General features: G+C 46.2%; 1 protein-coding gene across 4 annotated transcripts in view; it reads right to left on the reverse strand.

Moving 5' to 3' along the window:
- SAXO4 (stabilizer of axonemal microtubules 4) overlaps positions 1 to 22,531 on the reverse strand; it is a 194,745-nt gene that overhangs the window by 54,884 nt on the left and 117,330 nt on the right. The gene's annotated exons all lie outside the window — the stretch shown is intronic.

Raw genomic sequence — 22,531 nt, forward strand, 5'->3', positions numbered from 1 at the left:
TTTTATTCTACAACAGATTAGATGAAACCTTGAATGTGTGATCAGAACAAAGAAACTAAATGTAAATGTACAGTTGAAATTATCACACAAAAACAAGAAATGGGATGGAAAAGAAAAAAACGCATATCATGTCATAAAGTACCACAGTTTAATTGTTTTCTTTATTCAGAGTAGCCCACGTCTAATAGAACATTGCATCTAAGATGGCTGCCCAGCATGCGGCAGACTCTTTGAGCTCCGTTAGACGTTTTGGGCGGTGATTGGAAAAGCTGGGATTTATGGTCATGGTGATTCTCATGATCTGGCTGCTACAGGCCAATCTAAGCCCCTTGCCTGTTAGTGCCTCTCTCTTGGAGCAACCATACACACCTTCAACTTTACATCGACTCAGTTTCCTCCTCACAGCTGAATATGACTACTGTTAGCATTTTTCAGATAGAGGGGGACCTGGCCTGTAAATTGATAAGCGAACAGAGCTAAAGTTTTACCCTTCTGACACTCCCGCCTCATGCTATCGAGAATGGTTTGATCTTCCAGTAATTTTTTCACCACTGAATATACATGGGCACAAAAATGTGTCGAAGGCTGTTAGTAAAAGCTTGATTTATTTGAGATGGGTGTCCCCACAATGGAGTAATCCAGTAAGAATACAGAGCTATCGAAATGACTATTCCAAGGATGATGTAGCATAAAAAAAAGTCTTAGTAGAAGCTGAGATCTATTACAGCAATTTCTTAAGTAATGGATCGAGGCAATGTGTATGCACCAAACATTATTTCGGTTGTTAGTGTGGTCTATTGAAATGTGTGTATGGTATGATAAAATGTTTGTTTGATCTCCTTTTCCCCACGAGTTAAAAAATCATTTGAGCAACCATTAGTTTGCAAATTACATTTTTGGCTGGATTTTCAGAGAGGGCATGGTCAAAGAAGCAGCAAAAAAAGTATGTGTTAGAGTTGGGTCACGAAGGCCACCATCAGGCAAACGCCCCAGAGACATATTGGCCAAACTCAAAAACTTCAATATAAAATAGGAGATAATGGAGAAGCAAGCCGAAGGGGAGGTGTATCCTTTCGGGATTTTTCCGGGCAATTATTCTGTAATGTCACTCCGTAAACATTAGAAAGCAGGCAATTGGTTTACCCCACTACAAACAAACTCGGAGACGACGCCATTAGCTACAAGCGGACTTTCCCATTTGGTATCCTGTTTAAAAAAGACTATAAAACGTCCCACTTATCAGGCAGAGAACGCGCCTCTCATCTGGGATTCAATCTGCTAGATAATGGATATCCCCCCGAGTCCAGTAACATCAGCTCGTATCATCGCCCTCTCCCCATCCCTGGCACAGCACTGGAAATAAACAAGGACTCAACGACGACGAGAAACAGGTCACATGGGGAAAACGTTGACTTAAATAATCCATGAAGAAAGTCTTTCTGGAGAAACGGAACTGTCATGATAACCAAAAGAAGATAAGATAGTGGACTACAACTCTCGAGTTCTAGTCCATCTACCGACTTGTCTTCTGCTCTTTCAGTGTAAAGGTCTAGTGTGATCAGTGGGTGGGCTAGGTTTGTCGCCACAAGTTGTTTTAACAAGGGGTCATCCACCGATAAAAGACTCAAATGCAGATGAACTTGTCAGAAATGTGTGGTAGGGAGGGAAGTGGGGGGGGTTTCACTCGAGACGATTAAATAATCAACATACCCGTCCTCGAGGTGTCAACGTGGTCAGAGTAGGTTTTGTTACAACCGTTCACTTCGTAGGAGACAGGGGAACATTTTGATTATTCCCCTCTTCCCTAAAAAGCCACTACTGGATAGTAAACTCAACAGTTACAATCTAGACTAGTTGTTTACAGTTTCATATGTTTATACAAGCAGGTTCTGTTTAATACAATGGAGAATTTCGGCCACACTAGGTTAACAAAACATGACACTATGGGGGTCATTCCGACCATGGCGGTCCATGACCGCCAGGGCCGGGGACAGCGGAAGCACCGCCAACAGGCTGGCGGTGCTTCCTGGGCCATTCTGACCGCAGCGGTAAAGCCGCGGTCAGAAAAGGGGAACCGGCGGTTTCCCGCCGGTTTTCCCCTGGCCCAGGGAATCCTCCATGCCATGGGGATTCCGACCCCCTTCCCGCCATCCCGTTCCTGGCGGTTTTTACCGCCAGGAACAGGATGGCGGGAACGGGTGTCGTGGGGCCCGTGGGGGCCCCTGCACTGCCCATGCCGCTGGCATGGGCAGTGCATGGGCCCCCTAACAGGGCCCCATAATGATTTTCAGTGTCTGCTTTGCAGACACTGAAAATCGCGACGGGTGCCACTGCACCCGTCGCACCCCAGCTACTCCGCCGGCTCCATTCGGAGCCGGCTTCATCGTTGCTGGGTCTTTCCCGCTGGGCCGGCGGGCGGCCTTTTGGCAGTCGCCCGCCGGCCCAGCGGGAAAGCCAGAATGACCGCCGCGGTCTTTTGACCGCGGTGCGGTCATTCGGCGGTTCCCGCCGCGGTTGGAATGACCGTCTATATATTTTGCTAAACAGACTGGGGTGGCTACCTTACCTATATCCGCTCTCTAAAGATAGCATACTCATCTATCTCTCGCAATGATAGTGAAATCCTCTTTTAACGTAAGAGTCCTTAATGCCCTGAACAACAGACTGTATATGGAACGTTCTTATGAGAGACGCGTGGCAAAAAGTTGTGTCCAAGACACACATTTAACAAAACACGACCAATATAAAATGAGACAACGATTCTATCCAACTACACTATAGTCTTCGGAGCACTCTAAGCACTATGGGGTGGCAATCTTCATTTACAGGGTTTCCTATTTCTACATAGAGGAGACTATCAGGGAGAATGAGGGCAGATATAAAATCACTAGGGACAGATGGTGTTGGAAATGGCCCTTCTGCAGCGTTATCCCCAGACTTTGTGCCTTCCTCCTTCTCTTTTTCTGACCTCACTTTTGCTGGTTTTTAGACTCTGCGCACTTTACCACTGCTAACCAGTGCTAAAATGCATATGCTCTCTCCCTTTAAACATGGTAACATTGGATTATACCCAATTGGACTATTTAATTTACTTATAAGTCCCTAGTAGAATGCAATATACATGCCCAGGGCTTGTAGATTAAATGCTACAAGTGGGCCTGCAGCACTGATTGTGCCAACCACTTAAGTAGCCCCTTAACCTTGTCTTAGGCCTGCCATTGCAAGGCCTGTGTGTGCAGTTTCACTGCCAATTCGACTTGGCATTTAAAAGTACTTGCCAAGCCTAAAACTCCCCTTTTTCTACATATAAGTCACCCTTAAGGTGTGCCCTAGGTAACCCCTAGGGCAGGGTGCTGTGTGGGTAAAAAGCAGGACATGTACTTGTGTAGTTTACATGTCCTGGTAGTGTAAAACTCCTAAATTAGTTTTTACACTACTGTGAGGCCTGCTCCATTCATAGGCTAACATTGGGGCTGCTCACATACATTGTTGGAGTGGTGGCTGCAGATCTGAAAGGAGTAGGGAGGTCATATTTAGTATGGCCAGAATGGTAATACAAAGTCCTTCTGACTGGTGAAGTTGGATTTAATATTACTATTTTAGAAATGCCACTTTTAGAAAGTGAGCATTTCTCTGCACTTAAAACCTTCTGTGCCTTACAATCCACGTCTGGCTGGGTTTAGTTGACAGCTCCTTGTGCATTCACTCAGGCACGCCCCAAACACAGGATACTCAGCCTCACTTGCATACATCTGCATTTTGAATGGGTCTTCCTGGGCTGGGAGGGTGGAGGGCCTGCTCTCACACAAAGGACTGCCACACCCCCTACTGGGACCCTGGCAGACAGGATTGAACTGAAAGGGGACCTGGTGCGCTTCTAAACCACTCTTTGAAGTCTCCCCACTTCAAAGGCACATTTGGGTATAAAAACAGGGCCTCTGCCCTACCACCTCAGACACTTTCTGGAGAAGAAACTTGTAACCAGAAGCTGCATCCTGCCAAGAAGAACTGCCTGGCTGCCCAAAGGACTCACCTGACTGCTGTATGTGAAGGACTGCTGCCTTGCTGTTGCCCTTCTGTCTTGCTACTCCCTGCCTGTGGTGAAGAAGTGCTCTCCAAGGGCTTGGATAGAGCTTGCCTCCTGTTCCCTGAAGTCTGAGGACCAAAACGACTTCTCTCTCGCAACTGGACTCCTTGTGTGGTGAAAATTCACTGCACACCGAACTGGAACGACGCAGCTCGACATCACAAGGAAAAGATCGACGTGGCGCCTGCGGTGCGACCGGAACGTCGACGCACGCCCCACCGCATCAACGCACAGCTGACCTGGGGTGACGCAGACCAACTTCCAGAGGGGAAATTGACGCGGCGCCTGCCGTGCAGGAGAAATTTCCCCACAATGCCCACCGGAACGACGCAGAGCTTGTCACAAGGCCAGGATTCCACGCACAGACCCCGGGGCATCTGAAAACCCCGCAACCCGAAGAGGATCCACGACCGAGCACCAGAAATCGATGCGCAACCATCCCTCCGTGGAAACTAAACGATGCATTGACCGTGTGCTGCCTGAGAAATCAACGCACACCCCTTTTGTTTCCACGGTTCTCCTCCTCTGAGGCCCTTTGAGGAGATTGTTCATGCGAACCAGGTACTTTGTGCTTGAAAGAGACTTTGGGCCAGATGTAGCAAAGGTTTTTACCCATTCTTTGTCTATGGGAAAAAGTGTTCGTACATATGGCCCTTTGTTTGCTTTGAAAAGACTTAAGACACTTGATATCACTTTTCAGTGATATCTCTACATTTACTTATTGCATCTTTGATTGTTTTGACCTGCAAATATCCAGATAAATATTATATATTTTTCTAAACACTGTGTGGTGTATTTTTGTGGTGCTCTATGGTGTTATTGTATGATATATTGCACAAATACTTTATACATTGCCTTCTAAGTTAAGCCTGACTGCTCAATGCCAAGCTACCAGAGGGTGGGCACAGAATAATTTGGATTGTGACTTACCCTGACTAGAGTGAGGGTCCTTGCTTGGACCGGGGGTAACCTGACTGCCAATCAAAGACACTATTTCTAACAGATGGGAAGAAACCCAAAAACCCCAAGGACGCTAGTAACTCTTTATGTCTCAAATAAAGCCCAAGTCACGTTCCCGCTGGAGTTTTTCTCATGTTTAGCTGACTTTGCTACAGGGGGATTATTACAATTGGAGACTTAAATATGGCATGGGACGGGACATTCGATAGATCCAGGTTGATTCACGAAGGCCTCGGTGCCTTATCAGAGAATCTTAAAAATACATTCTACACTCAAGATTATACATACTAATCGCATATCCATAGAATGCAATCAAAAATCGATTATACTTTTGTTAGTAATGCTCTTGCACCCTTGATGACCAGGTTGGAAATAGGTCAGATTTCCTTTTAGATCATGACTCAAATACCATCCACTAGCTCCTAGAAAGATAAATGCAGGGAGATGGTGACTTCACCCTTTTCTGCAACGGGACCTGTGCTCAGGTAGAACCTTGTTGAGAGCGCAGAGGAGTACTTTGCCCTCAATGATGGGCAGGTGCTATCTGCACTAATAATATGGGATGCCTTCAAAGTGGTTCTGAGAGGGAAATGTATTTCCATCATGGCAATTCTTAGATGTTTTAGATACCTGGAAACAGAACTACAACACTCACCTTTGAATAAGACCATACCCCATCTATCACGTTTGAGGAAAATCATGACCATAGAAGGTTGTCTCAAGGCCATAATAACCAACAGGACTGAGCGTACCATACTACATCTTAAAAACAATCATGAGAATCAAACAACATATAAACTTTCCAGCTAAGAGATAACATAGAAAAATTATGTTAGAGACCTGAAATCAGCAGTTGGCACACTCCTGCAAGCAGAAACTGACAAATTAGAGAACTGTAGGAAATTCTATACTACTCTGTACAAGGCAGATGCATATCATTCCCCCTTCCAAAGTAATTATATAACTACTATTAACCTCACAAAGATCTCCTTAGAATATGCAGAACAATTGGATTCATCCACAACGGGTGAGGAAGCTTACATTGTCGTAGCTCAGCTTAAAAAGGGAAATCTCCAGCCACCCACTTACAGGTCCTTTTCATAAAGCTTTCTCTTGCAAGCTTGTCCTCCATCTAACTCACATTTGTAATGGCAGGAACAGTCACACATTACATGACAGAAATAGTCATAACGGTGATCTTAAAACCCAACAAGGATCCACATAAATGTGTCTGTTACAGGCATTTGCTCTATTGAACCTTATTGTTAAGCTACAGAAAATAATCTTGGAAAAAACGTTCAACTGTATGGACTGGCACTTCATGCAAAAAATCTTTAAAGAGGTGGGCCTCAGGCATATATATTTATAGCCATGATCACATAATTATCAACAGCCAAATTTCCCATCCATTTCAATTAGAATGAGGAACTAGACAGGAGTGTCCCCTCTCACCACTGTTATTTGATTTGTGTATTGGACCCTTGGCCTCCCACATCAAGTGATCAGATGACATACAAGAGATCTCATCTGGGACAGAAACACACAAATTAGCACCCTCTGCAGATGATGGGAGAATCAGCCCGATTTTTAAAAGGCCCCTTTAAAGAAAATGGAAGAATTTGATTGACAGGGTTAGAAAAACAATGACGAGAATTCAGAGATTCTATAGTTGATACTTTTCCCAAGGAGGTAATTGTGTTGCAAGACAAACACCTGTTTTGGTGGCCGCCAACACATATCAAGTAATAGGAGTAGGAATCTCTCTTCATATACAAGAACAATACAAAGAAACTATACAGCTATCCTAATGGACATACGCCATGACCTGAAAAGATGGGCCTTTCTGTTTCTATCTTGGATGGGGTAATAAAGATGAATGCCCTTCTGAGAGCCTTCTTAGGTTTCGCCTGCACAGCGCTTGCTCTGTACTTGCAAAATCTTTTATGTTTAAAAATAAAACTTAAAGGGAGCTTAGAGCACACCCGGAACTTACCTTCACTTACCATTGGCTGGCTCCCACGTGGTCTGCACATCGCTCTACTTACCACTGGCCGGCTCCCACATGGTTTACGCATCCCTCTACTTAACATTGGCTTTCTCCCTCGTGGCTCTTTGCTGGTCAACTCCTCCTCCTCGCCAGTGGACTGTGTCGCTCTCTCTCTTTCTCTCTCTCTGTCGCTACCTCTCTTTACCTCTAACTCTACACCTACCTCTATGTCCATGTACACCTACCTCTACCTACACATACCACCACCTACCTCTACCTATCTCTACCTCTACCTATACCTACCTCTACCTACACTGACCTCTACCTACCGGTACCATCTCTACCTCTACCTGAGCCTACCTTACCTACACCTATATAACTATGCCTACCACTGCCTCCACCTCTGTCTACACCTACCTCTATCTAACTCTACCTACACCTACCTCTACCTTCCTCTACACCTACCTCTACCTACACCTAACTCTACCTGTGCCTATCTCTACCTACACCTACCTTCCTCTACCTCCACCTACCTCCACCTCTATCTACAACTACCTCTACCTACACCTACCTCTAACTACACCTACCTCTACCTACCTCTACCTACACCTACCTCTATCTCTATCTCTACCTCTACCTCCACCTTTCTACCTACTTCTATCTACTTCTACTTACACCTATCGCTACCTATCGCTGCGCCATTTTTGAAACGCAGGGATGCACAGTATTTACAGAAATACGGTGCAGCCCTGTGTTTCCCCCTGTGCCGGCTCTAAATTAAGCTGCCTGCACCAACGCAGGCCTCCTTGCATCATAGTGCAAGGGTGCCTGCATAAACAATTTATTATGGTGATGTGGCAATTCTGTATGAGCTGCAAAATGCAGCACTCTTAGAAGTACCAAAGGGCCATTTCGGAATGTTTGTTTATGTGCAGGAAGGGACACACTGCAGAATGCAGCACACATACAAAAAAACGAGGAGAAATCAAAGCATTCCTCGTCATTTTGCCATGCTAGCACCACCCCTGGGTGGCGTTAGTTTTTGGCTCTGCCTCAGGTTTACGACAATGTGTAAATCTGAGGCAGCATCAAAAGCAATGGGTGTTGCCACGGAACGCCCACCGCGTCACCCATTGCACGTCCATCTGATGCAGAAAACTGCGTCGGAGGGGGCCATATTTACACCTCCTTGTAAATATGGAGCAGTGGTTAGCACCACCGAAGCATCACGAAAGGTGATGCTCTGGTGGTGCTAGGGGCTGTTAAATCTGTCCCAAGTTTCTAAAATATATGCAATACTAGTAGAAATTAAAACCAATCCCAAATGGGCATTTCAAAATAACTGGATTAAAACACTTGATAGAGAAACACACACAGAGAATGAGAGATTTTATGAAGAGAGAAAATCAAAAGCTCAACTTCCTTAAAAATAAGACAAATACATTATAAACTTCTATAACAACAGCATTCCAAGTACGGAAAATGTTTCCTTCTGCTAGCCCCATGTACCTAGAGACAACGTGGCTCCATGATTCATGGTGGGAGTGCTCCAGACTACATCAGTTCTGAAAAGAATCCCACTGGCGCTTCAGGTGATTTTGGGTTGCTCCCTGTGATACATTCCTGTTGGAGCAAAGAGACCTGGGCCTAAAACACCTTACCACTACTATGGAACTACATAAGAGCCTCTAAACGTACAATAGCTTTCTGGTGGAAAAAGCCAGAAACCCCTCGATTTTCCACTGGTATTAAAAAAATTGAGGAAATGTGTACCACCTTTGGTCCCGCCAGCAGTAGAAGGCTCTACCAAAATAAATTCTCTCTTAGTCTACCACTGAGAAAACCCAAGATCATACAGCCACGCCATTGTGTGAAGTTCTTGGCCCTTTGGTAGTGCTCCCACCTGAGGTAGGCCCTGAAGGCTTTTCGTCTTCCTATATCCCAAAGATCAGGGCTGTAGGCATTTATCAGACCTTACAGAGACACGTCCTTATTATGGTTGTGGAGCATGCTAAAATGTAACCTCTTACAGGCAGGAGTATTATTTATGAAGAAGAGGATAGTACCACTGTTTGCTATGCACTCATGTCACATATGGAGCTTTTGAAATATGGAATAGATCTTAGCCTACTTTGGCTAATTAAAGGATTTCATAAGAATACCTGGGTGCAAGTACAGCTCAGCAAACGAGTTGTCACCATGAAAAGCCAGGCAGAAATGGATTATAACAGAGCTGTTTTTAGCACCTTGCCTTTTTCATCCAGTTACAGACTTATTTAATTAGTTAAAGGTGGAAAATTGCTTTCCTCCAAAGCCAGGCAATCCAAATTTCCTCTATGTTGGAGCATGCTGACGACTTGTCATTAACCTTTAGTAACCTTCCCGCCACCCCGACTTCACGACTTTTTAAACACTTTAGACAGACACAACAGAAACAATCTATTTTGTAAAGAATTTAAAGGAAGCAAACATCACGACTCTGAGTAAAACTAATAATAGATATGCATGGTCAGTTAGCAAATCAATAAAAGAATAGAAAAGTTGAAGCCTACATTTCTATGGATCCTGCAAACAGAAGCGTTCAAGAGAAAATCCACCCATGCAGAATTAGGAATGAGTGAATTCTTTGGAACGTATGGTGCTCCTTGTCCTTTGGCTGTTTATAGAGGGGTTGCTGTGAAGCTTGTTTTCATATTGATATAATGGGTTACTATGTGAAGTCGGCAGTGTAACAAGAGATTGACTGTAATTGAGAAAAAATCCCTCAGAATCCTTTTTTTAAGTCCAGAAGATGAATTCCACAACAGTAGTCTTGAATTAGGTTATATATCATTAAAACACCAGACAGATGAAGCATCCCTTAATTATTTTATAGATACAGTTGTCCAAAATGTCTAGACATCTATCAATTCCGTTTGATGGAATGAATTACATATGCCCAAGTCGGGCAAATATGGCACTTATTTTGCATTTACCTTACACATCTATAACCATTCTAAGCAGCCAGAAACTTTAATTTTAAATGTATTTATGAGAGAAAGTTAATTTAGAAGCTTTGTAGCAGACTGTGGATGTGCAACTAAGTCAAAGATGGGTGCATCTCTCCTTTTCAAGTTTACTAGTTGTACCACTTGACAAAGATTATGAGACCCTCCACCCAATATAAATGTTTAAGATTTAGGGCCTCATTACGAGTATGGTGGTCATAAGAACCCCAAACTTGCGGTTGCAGTCGGACCGCCACAGCTTTGGCAGTCCAACCTCCAAATTATGACCTTGGTGCTCGAACCACCAAAGGACTGCCATCCTCGCTGGGAACATGGCTCCCGATGGCATGACAGTGGTACGGCTTGCAACCAGCCATGGCAGCATTGAACTCAGCTCTGCCTGGCTGATTACAGCCCCGCTTTCTGCCAGCCTTTTAATGGCGGGGGCCCGCCATTAAAAGTCTGGCAGAAAGGAAGTCCTGGAAGCCACAGGGGAGCCCCTGCACTGCCCACAACTATGTTGACTATGTCGTGGGCAGTGCAGGAGTCACCCTTCCCAGCATCTGGAGTGTTAGGATATTGGCATCGCCCTATATCCTAACACTGTTCCGGCCAGTCAGCCCAGCAGGAATGCATTAAAATGTTACCGCCGGTCAGACAGGCAGGAACATTGCAATACACATGAGGGGAATGTCACCGCTGTGGTGCCCTCCCTGTGAGTTTGGCGGTCCCGTAGTGGGACCGTCAAACTCACAATGAGGGCCTTAGATTGTAATATAAAACCATTCTCGCCTTAATGGGGAGTTGACATAAAGCAAACAGATACTGGGAAGAACATACAATATTGGTTATGTGGCCTGGATTTAGAAACATTTGAGTACATTATCCTAATTTGACATTGTAAGGAAATGCCTCCTTGGCATGGTTGCCCCCTGACTTTTTGCCTTTGCTGATGCTATGTTTACAATTGAAAGTGTGCTGAGGCCTGCTAACCAGGCCCCAGCACCAGTGTTCTTTCCCTAACCTGTACTTTTGTATCCACAATTGGCAGACCCTGGCATCCAGATAAGTCCCTTGTAACTGGTACTTCTAGTACCAAGGGCCCTGATGCCAAGGAAGGTCTCTAAGGGCTGCAGCATGTCTTATGCCACCCTGGAAACCTCTCACTCAGCACAGACACACTGCTTACCAGCTTGTGTGTGCTGGTGAGGACAAAACGAGTAAGTCGACATGGCACTCCCCTCAGGGTGCCATGCCAGCCTCTCACTGCCTATGCAGTATAGGTAAGACACCCCTCTAGCAGGCCTTACAGCCCTAAGGCAGGGTGCACTATACCATAGGTGAGGGTACCAGTGCATGAGCATGGTACCCCTACAGTGTCTAAACAAAACCTTAGACATTGTAAGTGCAGGGTAGCCATAAGAGTATATGGTCTGGGAGTCTGTCAAACACGAACTCCACAGCACCATAATGGCTACACTGAAAACTGGGAAGTTTGGTATCAAACTTCTCAGCACAATAAATGCACACTGATGCCAGTGTACATTTTATTGTAAAATACACCCCAGAGGGCACCTTAGAGGTGCCCCCTGAAACTTAACCGACTATCTGTGTAGGCTGACTAGTTTTAGCAGCCTGCCACAAACCGAGACATGTTGCTGGCCCCATGGGGAGAGTGCCTTTGTCACTCTGAGGCCAGTAACAAAGCCTGCACTGGGTGGAGATGCTAACACCTCTCCCAGGCAGGAATTGTCACACCTGGCGGTGAGCCTCAAAGGCTCACCTCCTTTGTGCCAACCCAGCAGGACACTCCAGCTAGTGGAGTTGCCCGCCCCCTCCGGCCAGGCCCCACTTTTTGGCGGCAAGGCCGGAGAAAATAATGAGAAAAACAAGGAGGAGTCACTGGCCAGTCAGGACAGCCCCTAAGGTGTCCTGAGCTGAGGTGACTCTAACTTTTAGAAATCCTCCATCTTGCAGATGGAGGATTCCCCCAATAGGGTTAGGATTGTGACCCCCTCCCCTTGGGAGGAGGCACAAAGAGGGTGTACCCACCCTCAGGGCTAGTAGCCATTGGCTACTAACCCCCCAGACCTAAACACGCCCTTAAATTTAGTATTTAAGGGCTACCCTGAACCCTAGAAAATTAGATTCCTGCAACAAGAAGAAGGACTGCCCAGCTGAAAACCCCTGCAGCGGAAGACCAGAAGACGACAACTGCCTTGGCTCCAGAAACTCACCGGCCTGTCTCCTGCCTTCCAAAGATCCTGCTCCAGCGACGCCTTCCGAAGGGACCAGCGACCTCGACATCCTCTGAGGACTGCCCCTGCTTCGAAAAGACAAGAAACTCCCGAGGACAGCGGACCTGCTCCAAGAAAAGCTGCAACTTTGTTTCCAGCAGCTTTAAAGAACCCTGCAAGCTCCCCGCAAGAAGCGTGAGACTTGCAACACTGCACCCGGCGACCCCGACTCGGCTGGTGGCGATCCAACACCTCAGGAGGGACCCCAGGACTACTCTGATACTGTGAGTACCAAAACCTGTCCCCCCTGAGCCCCCACAGCGCCGCCTGCAGAGGGAATCCCGAGGCTTCCCCTGACCGCGACTCTTTGAACCTAAAGTCCCGACGCCTGGGAGAGACCCTGCACCCGCAGCCCCCAGGACCTGAAGGACCGGACTTTCACTGGAGAAGTGACCCCCAGGAGTCCCTCTCCCTTGCCCAAGTGGAGGTTTCCCCGAGGAATCCCCCCCTTGCCTGCCTGCAGCGCTGAAGAGATCCCGAGATCTCTCATAGACTAACATTGCGAACCCGACGCCTGTTCCTACACTGCACCCGGCCGCCCCCGCGCTGCTGAGGGTGAAATTTCTGTGTGGACTTGTGTCCCCCCCGGTGCCCTACAAAACCCCCCTGGTCTGCCATCCGAAGACGCGGGTACTTACCTGCAAGCAGACCGGAACCAGGGCACCCCCTTCTCTCCATTCTAGCCTATGTGTTTTGGGCACCACTTTGAACTCTGCACCTGACCGGCCCTGAGCTGCTGGTGTGGTGACTTTGGGGTTGCTCTGAACCCCCAACGGTGGGCTACCTTGGACCAAGAACTGAACCCTGTAAGTGTCTTACTTACCTGGTAAAACTAACAAATACTTACCTCCCCTAGGAACTGTGAAAATTGCACTAAGTGTCCACTTTTAAAACAGCTATTTGTGAATAACTTGAAAAGTATACATGCAATTTTGATGATTTGAAGTTCTTAAAGTACTTACCTGCAATACCTTTCGAATGAGCTATTTCATGTAGAATTTGAACCTGTGGTTCTTAAAATAAACTAAGAAAAGATATTTTTCTATATAAAAACCTATTGGCTGGATTTGTCTCTGAGTGTGTGTACCTCATTTATTGTCTATGTGTATGTACAACAAATGCTTAACACTACTCCTTGGATAAGCCTACTGCTCGACCACACTACCACAAAATAGAGCATTAGTATTATCTATTTTTACCACTATTTTACCTCTAAGGGGAACCCTTGGACTCTGTGCATGCTATTCCTTACTTTGAAATAGCACATACAGAGCCAACTTCCTACATTGGTGGATCAGCGGTGGGGTACAAGACTTTGCATTTGCTGGACTACTCAGCCAATACCTGATCACACGACAAATTCCAAAATTGTCATTAGAAATTGATTTTTGCAATTTGAAAAGTTTTCTAAATTCTTAAAAGACCTGCTAGGGCCTTGTGTTAGATCCTGTTTAGCATTTCTTTTAGAGTTTAAAAGTTTGTAAAAGTTTGAATTAGATTCTAGAACCAGTTTTAGTTTCTTAAAAAGTATTCCAACTTTTAGAAGCATAATGTCTAGCACAGATGTGAATGTGGTGGAACTCGACACCACACCTTACCTCCATCTACAGATGAGAGAGCTAAGGTCACTCTGTAAACTAAAGAAAATAGCAATGGGCCCCAAACCTACCAAAATACAGCTCCAGGAGCTTTTGGCAGAGTTTGAAAAGGCCAACCCCTCTGAGGATGGCAACTCAGAGGATGAAGATAGTGACTTGGAGGGAAATTCCCCCCCTCCAGTCCTACTTAGGGAGAGCAGGGCTTCTCAAGCCCTGACTCCACAAATAATAGTCAGAGATGCTGGTTCCCTCACAGGAGGGACCAACAACTCTGAAATCACTGAGGATAACTCCAGTGAAGAGGACATCCAGTTAGCCAGGATGGCCAAAAGATTGGCTTTGGAAAGACAGATCCTAGCCATAGAGAGGGAAAGACAAGAGATGGGCCTAGGACCCATCAATGGTGGCAGCAACATAAATAGGGTCAGAGATTCTCCTGACATGTTGAAAATCCCCAAAGGGATTGTAACTAAATATGAAGATGGTGATGACATCACCAAATGGTTCACAGCTTTTGAGAGGGCTTGTGTAACCAGAAAAGTGAACAGATCTCACTGGGGTGCTCTCCTTTGGGAAATGTTCACAGGAAAGTGTAGGGATAGACTCCTCACACTCTCTGGACAAGATGCAGAATCTTATGACCTCATGAAGGGTACCCTGATTGAGGGCTTTGGATTCTCCACTGAGGAGTACAGGATTAGGTTCAGGGGGGCTCAAAAATCCTCGAGCCAGACCTGGGTTGACTTTGTTGACTACTCAGTGAAAACACTAGATGGTTGGATTCAAGGCAGTGGTGTAAGTAATTATGATGGGCTGTACAATTTATTTGTGAAGGAACACCTGTTAAGTAATTGTTTCAATGATAAACTGCATCAGCATCTGGTAGACCTAGGACCAATTTCTCCCCAAGAATTGGGAAAGAAGGCGGACCATTGGGTCAAGACAAGGGTGTCCAAGACTTCAACAGGGGGTGACCAAAAGAAAGGGGTCACAAAGACTCCCCAGCAGAAGGGTGATGAGACAACCAAAACTAAAAATAGTAAAGAGTCTTCTACAGGCCCCCAAAAACCTGCACAGGAGGGTGGGCCCAGAGCCTCTTCACAAAACAATGGGTACAAGGGTAAAAACTTTGATCCCAAAAAGGCCTGGTGTCATAGCTGTAAACAGCATGGACACCAAACTGGAGACAAGGCCTGTCCCAAGAAAGGTTCCACTCCAAACTCCCATCCAGGTAACACTGGTATGGCTAGTCTCCAAGTGGGATCAACAGTGTGCCCAGAGCAAATCAGGGTTCACACTGAAGCTACTCTAGTTTCTGAGGGTGGGGTGGATTTAGCCACACTAGCTGTCTGGCCGCCTAACATGCAAAAATACAGACAGCAACTCTTAATTAATGGAACTAGAATAGAGGGCCTGAGGGATACAGGTGCCAGTGTCACCATGGTGACAGAGAAACTGGTTTCCCCTGGCCAATACCTGACTGGAAAAACTTACACAGTCACCAACGCTGACAATCAGAGAAAAGTACATCCCATGGCAATGGTTACTTTAGAATGGGGAGGGGTCAATGGCCTGAAACAGGTGGTGGTCTCCTCAAATATCCCAGTGGACTGTCTGCTTGGAAATGACCTGGAGTCCTCAGCATGGGCTGAGGTAGAGCTAAAAACCCATGCAGCAATGCTGGGTATCCCTGAACTGGTGTGTGTGAAAACAAGAGCACAGTGCAAGGCACAGGGTGAAAAAGTAGAGCTGGAGTCTGGAAAAATGGCCCAGCCTACCAAGAGAACAGGAAAGTCAGTTGGGAAACCAACTGCAACACAGCAAAAGAAAGGGAACCTCTCTTCTCAGGAAGAAGTTCTACCCTCTGAGGGAACTGAGCCTTTGGAGCTTGAACCTTATCAGGTTGAGCTCTTGGGCCCAGGGGGACCCTCAAGGGAAGAGCTGTGTAAGGGACAAGAAACCTGTCCCTCTCTTGAAGGCCTTAGGCAGCAAGCTGCTGAAGAGTCCAAAGGCAAGAAAAATGGAACACATAGGGTCTATTGGGAAGATGGGCTCCTGTACACTGAGGCCAGAGACCCCAAACCTGGTGCCACTAGGAGAGTGGTAGTGCCTCAGCTGTTCAGAGAGTTCATCCTAACATTGGCCCATGACATTCCCCTTGCTGGACATTTGGGACAAACCAAGACGTGGGAGAGGTTAGTCAACCACTTCTACTGGCCCAATATGTCCAACATGGTTAAGGAGTTTTGCCTCTCCTGCCCCACCTGTCAAGCCAGTGGTAAGACAGGTGGGCATCCAAAGGCCCCCCTCATTCCACTTCCAGTGGTGGGGGTGCCCTTTGAAAGAGTGGGTGTGGACATAGTTGGTCCACTGGAACCTCCCACAGCCTCAGGAATGAAAATGTCACTTACCCAGTGTACATCTGTTCGTGGCATCAGTCGCTGAGATTCACATGGTATGCATGAGCTCGCCATCTGGTGTTGGGTCGGAGTGTTACAAGTTGTTTTTCTTCGAAGAAGTGTTTTCGAGTCACGGGACCGAGTGACTCCACCTTCTGTGCTCATTGCGCATGGGCGTCGACTCCATCTTCGATTGTTTTCCCCGCAGAGGGTGAGGTAGGAGTTGTACTATAGTAATAGTGCCCGCGCAATGAAAAATGTAAGTATGTACCTATTAAAGGATTAAGTAATATATATACAAATGTACAAAATTGAAGGTAACTTCTGAACTGCTACAGGCTTCCGGGGAGGTGGGTGGGTCCATGTGAATCTCAGCGACTGATGCCACGAACAGATGTACACTGGGTAAGTGACATTTTCAGTTCGATGGCATCTGTCGCTGTAGATACACATGGTATGCATAGACTAGTAAGCAGTTAGTTCCCCATAAGCGGTGGTTTAGCCTGTAGGAGTAGAAGTTGTCTGAAATAGAGTTCTTAATACAGCTTGACCTACTGTAGCTTGTTGTGCGGATAGCACATCTATACAGTAGTGTTTGGTGAATGTGTGAGGCGTAGACCAAGTGGCTGCCTTACATATTTCTTGCATTGGGATGTTTCCTAAAAAGGCCATTGAAGCACCTTTTTTCCTTGTTGAATGTGCCCTGGGAGTAATGGGCAGTTGTCTTTTTGCTTTAAGGTAGCAGATTTGGATGCATTTAACTATCCATCTGGCTATACCTTGTTTTGATATTGGGTTACCTGCATGAGGTTTTTGGAATGCAATAAATAGCTGTTTAGTTTTTCTGATGTTCTTCGTTCTGTCAATGTAGTACATTAATGCTCTTTTGACATCTAATGTATGTAGTGCTCTTTCAGCCACAGAATCTGGCTGTGGGAAGAATACTGGTAATTCTACCGTTTGATTTAGATGGAATGGAGAAATAACTTTTGGTAAAAATTTTGGATTAGGTCGTAGGACGACCTTATTTTTATGTATTTGTATAAAAGGCTCTTGTGTTGTGAACGCTTGAATTTCACTTACTCTTCTTAGAGATGTAATGGCGATGAGAAAGGCAACTTTCCAGGTGAGGAATTGTATTCCGCAAGAGTGCATGGGTTCGAAGGGTGGGCCCATGAGTCTTGTTAGAACCACGTTTAGGTTCCATGAAGGAACAGGTGGTGTTCTTGGTGGTATAATTCTTTTAAGCCCTTCTATGAATGCTTTGATAACTGGTATCCTATACAAGGAAGTTGAATATGTAGTTTGCAGGTATGCAGATATTGCTGCAAGGTGTATTTTAATAGAAGAGAAGGCTAGCTTTGCTTTTTGTAAATGGAGCAAGTAATCTACTATATGTTTTGGAGTTGCCTCTAGTGGTTGTATCTGATTATGATGGCAGTAACAAACAAATCTTTTCCACTTACTTGCGTAGCAGTGTCTAGTGGATGGCCTTCTGGCCTGCTTTATGACTTCCATACACTCTTGGCTAAGTTGTAAGTGTCCGAATTCTAGGATTTCAGGAGCCAGATTGCTAGATTCAGCGATGCTGGGTCCGGGTGTCTGATCTGTTGGTTGTGTTGCGTTAACAGATCTGGTTTGTTGGGCAGTTTGATGTGTGGTACTACAGACAGATCTAGCAGTGTTGTGTACCAGGGTTGTCTTGCCCACGTTGGTGCTATTAAAATGAGTTTGAGTTTGTTTTGACTCAATTTGTTTACTAGGTAAGGAAGGAGAGGGAGAGGAGGAAAAGCGTAAGCAAATATTCCTGACCAGTTCATCCATAGGGCATTGCCTTGGGATTGCTTGTGTGGGTATCTGGACGCGAAGTTTTGGCATTTTGCGTTCTCTTTTGTTGCAAATAAGTCTATTTGTGGTGTTCCCCAGAGTGTGAAGTAGGTGTTCAGAATTTGTGGGTGGATTTCCCATTCGTGGACTTGCTGGTGATCTCGAGAGAGATTGTCTGCCAGCTGATTCTGGATCCCCGGAATAAACTGTGCTATTAGACCAATTTGATGGTGGATAGCCCACTTCCATATTTTTTGAGCTAACAAGCTTAACTGCGTTGAATGTGTTCCTCCTTGTTTGTTTAGATAATACATCGTTGTCATGTTGTCTGTTTTGACAAGGATGTATTTGTGGGTTATGATTGGTTGGAAAGCTTTTAGTGCTTGAAAAACTGCTAATAATTCTAGATGATTTATATGCAGTTTTGTTTGATGTATGTTCCATTGTCCTCTTATGTTGTGTTGATTGAGATGTGCTCCCCACCCTGTCATGGAAGCATCTGTTGTTATTACGTACTGTGGCACTGGGTCTTGGAAAGGCCGCCCTATGTTTAAATTTATACTGTTCCACCATAGAAGCGATAGGTAAGTTTGGCGGTCTAGCAACACCAGATCTAGAAGGTGACCCTGTGCTTGAGACCACTGTGAGGCTAGGCACTGTTGTAAGGGCCTCATGTGCAGTCTTGCGTTTGGGACAATGGCTATGCATGAGGACATCATGCCTAGGAGCTGTAGTATTGTTCTTGCTTGTATTGTTTGGTTTGGAGACATGTGTTGAATGACCCTGTTGAAATTGTGGATCCTTTGTGGAGTTGGCGTTGCTACTCCTTTTGTCGTGTCTATTATGGCTCCTAGATATTGCTGTACTTTGCTTGGCAGAATGTTTGATTTTGCAAAGTTGACGGTGAACCCTAAATTGTAGAGGGTTTGTATGACTTGATTTGTGTGGTTTGAGCATTGTGTGAGCGAACTGGTTTTGATTAGCCAGTCGTCTAGATACGGGAACACATGTATTTGCTGCCTTCTGATGTGTGCAGCGACTACTGCTAGGCACTTTGTGAATACTCTTGGAGCGGTTGTTAAACCAAAAGGCAATACTTTGAATTGGTAATGTATTCCTTTGAATACAAACCTTAGATATTTCCTGTGTGATTGATGGATTGGTATATGGAAATATGCGTCCTTCAGGTCTAGGGTTGTCATGTAGTCGTGTTTTCTGAGCAATGGTAACACTTCTTGTAGTGTGACCATGTGAAAGTGGTCTGATTTGATGAATGTGTTTACTACCCTGAGGTCTAGAATTGGTCTCAGTGTTTCGTCCTTTTTTGGTATCAAGAAGTACAGTGAATAAACTCCTGTGTTTATTTGTGTGCTTGGTACTAATTCTATTGCATTTTTTTGCAGTAGTGCTTGAACTTCTATCTCTAGAAGTTGTGAATGGTATTTTGATAAATTTTGTGATTTTGGTGGTATGTCTGGAGGGAATTGCATGAATTCTATGCAATAACCATGTTGGATAATTGCTAGGACCCATGTATCTGTAGTTATTTTGTCCCATGCTTCGTAATATTGATGTATCCTCCCCCCCACTGGTGTTGTGTGGGAGGGGTGAGTGACGTGTGAGTCACTGCTTGTTGGTAGTGGTTTTGGGGCTTTGAAATCTTCCTCTATTCCTAGGAAATTGCCCCCCTCTATACTGGCCCCGAAAACCTCCTCTGTACTGTCCCTGGTAGGTGGGCGGTGCGGACTGTGAGGTGCTAGCTTGTGTGGCCTGACCCCGAAACCCTCCTCTAAAAGGTGTTTTGCGGAAGGTGTTATAAGATCCTCTGCTCTGCGGGGAGTAGAGTGCGCCCATGGCCTTGGCAGTGTCAGTGTCCTTCTTGAGCTTTTCTATAGCTGTGTCGACCTCCGGACCGAACAGAAGTTTCTCGTTTACTGGCATGTTAAGCACTGCCTGCTGAATTTCTGGCTTGAATCCAGACGTTCTGAGCCATGCGTGCCTACGGATGGTAACCGACGTATTAATGGTTCTTGCGGCCGTGTCTGCTGCATCCATGGAGGAGCGTATTTGATTGTTGGAAATGTTTTGACCCTCCTCAACAACCTGTTTTGCTCTTTTTTGCAGATCTTTTGGGAGATGTTCAATGAGATGCTGCATCTCATCCCAGTGGGCTCTGTCGTATCGCGCTAGCAGCGCTTGTGAATTTGCGATGCGCCACTGGTTTGCTGCTTGGACAGCAACCCTCTTCCCGGCTGCATCGAACTTCCTACTTTCTTTATCTGGGGGAGGTGCATCCCCAGAAGTGTGCGAGTTTGCCCGTTTTCTGGCAGCCCCTACCACCACAGAGTCTGGTGGCAGCTGAGAGGTGATGAAGACAGGGTCCGTAGGAGGCGCCTTATACTTTTTGTCCACCCTAGGCGTCACTGCCCTACTTTTAACTGGCTCCTTAAAAATGTCCTTTGCATGGCGTAGCATGCCTGGGAGCATCGGCAGGCTTTGGTAGGAGCTGTGGGTTGAGGAGAGGGTGTTAAATAAAAAATCATCCTCGACTTGTTCCGAGTGTAGTTCCACATTATGGAATAGAGCTGCTCTAGCCACCACTTGTGAGTAGGCTGTGCTGTCTTCCGGTGGTGATGGCCTAGTTGGGTATGTGTCTGGGCTGTTATCAGACACTGGTGCGTCGTACAAGTCCCACGCATCCTGATCTTGGTCGTCGTGGCTCATGGCGGTGTGAGCTGGCGAATGTGACGGGGTGTAAGTTGGCGAAGCCGGAGTTACAGGTGGAGGCGAGGGAGGAGGTGTTACCTTTTGTGTTGTTTGTTGCTGAGGAGTAAACTGAAGCGTTCTCTTTCGTTTGACAGGTGGAAGGGTACTGATCTTCCCAGTCCCCTGCTGAATAAAGATACGCTTTTGCGTGTGATCCACGTCAGTGGATTGCAGTTCTTGTTCAAATCTATGTTTCTTCATTTGAGAAGACATAGAATGCTCTTCGGTATAGGAGCCAGAAACAGGGTCTGATGTCGCTTTTTTCGGCTCCGAAAGCCCTGTCGATTGTTTTTTCGGCTCCGAGGTAACCTTCCTCTTTTTCTGTGCCGAAAATTCTTGGCCTCTATGGTCTTCGGCGCCACTGTCTCGGCGTCGATCGGTGTCGACACCGAACTCTCGGTGTCGATGCTTCTGTTTAGCACTCTCTCGGTCCCGAGGAGGCTGCGTGCCGGTGTCTCGACCGAAGTCGGACGATCTCGACACTGAATGGGCCTTTTTCGGTGCCGATTGTTGGTCACCGAGAATTTGGGTGGAGCCATGGCCGGTTGGCAGTGGCGTCCCCTGGGCCTTCTTTCCTTTTTTAGGGTTTGATCTCGACGTCTTACTCACAGTTCTTGTAGAGTGTAGCTCGTCGGAGTCTGAATCCTGGATGGAAAAGGATTCCTCCTGTTCTTCTTCTGTCTCGAACTGTCGACTCTCTTTTGGCGTGGACGCCATCTGCAGTCTTCTCGCTCGACGGTCGCGCAGAGTTTTTCGGGACCGGAACGCCCGACAGGCCTCGCAGGATTCTTCACTGTGCTCGGGTGACAGGCACAGATTACAGACCGAGTGCAGGTCCGTATAAGGATATTTGTTGTGGCATTCGGGGCAGAATCGAAACGGGGTCCGATCCATCGGCGTTGTCCTCCACGCGGTCGGGCCGACTAGGCCCCGACGGGGTGCCGAAATCTACCCCGAAGGGCACCGAAGCGCTTCGATGTTCAACGCGTCGTCGTATGTGTCTATCTGTAACCGGATCGCAACGATACCGTCGAAAATCTTCCGTCTTCAGCTATCTTTCCGTTCCGAAACTCGGAGCGACATGAACACGTCCGAACCCGATGGCGGAAAGAAAACAATCGAAGATGGAGTCGACGCCCATGCGCAATGAGCACAGAAGGTGGAGTCACTCGGTCCCGTGACTCGAAAACACTTCTTCGAAGAAAAACAACTTGTAACACTCCGACCCAACACCAGATGGCGAGCTCATGCATACCATGTGTATCTACAGCGACAGATGCCATCGAACATATGTATATCCTGGTAGTAGTGGATCATGCTACCAGGTATCCTGAAGCTATTCCCCTTAGGTCGACTACTGCCCCTGCAGTAGCCAAGGCCCTCATTGGTATCTTTACCAGAGTGGGTTTCCCTAAGGAGGTGGTGTCTGACAGAGGTACCAACTTCATGTCAGCATACCTAAAGCACATGTGGAATGAGTGTGGAGTGACTTATAAATTCACTACACCTTACCATCCACAAACTAATGGCTTAGTTGAGAGATTCAACAAGACATTAAAGGGCATGATCATGGGGCTCCCAGAAAAACTCAAAAGGAGATGGGATGTCCTCCTGCCATGTCTG

This window comes from Pleurodeles waltl, chromosome 3_1 (assembly GCF_031143425.1).
Source record: "Pleurodeles waltl isolate 20211129_DDA chromosome 3_1, aPleWal1.hap1.20221129, whole genome shotgun sequence".
NCBI classification, from domain to species: domain Eukaryota; kingdom Metazoa; phylum Chordata; class Amphibia; order Caudata; family Salamandridae; genus Pleurodeles; species Pleurodeles waltl.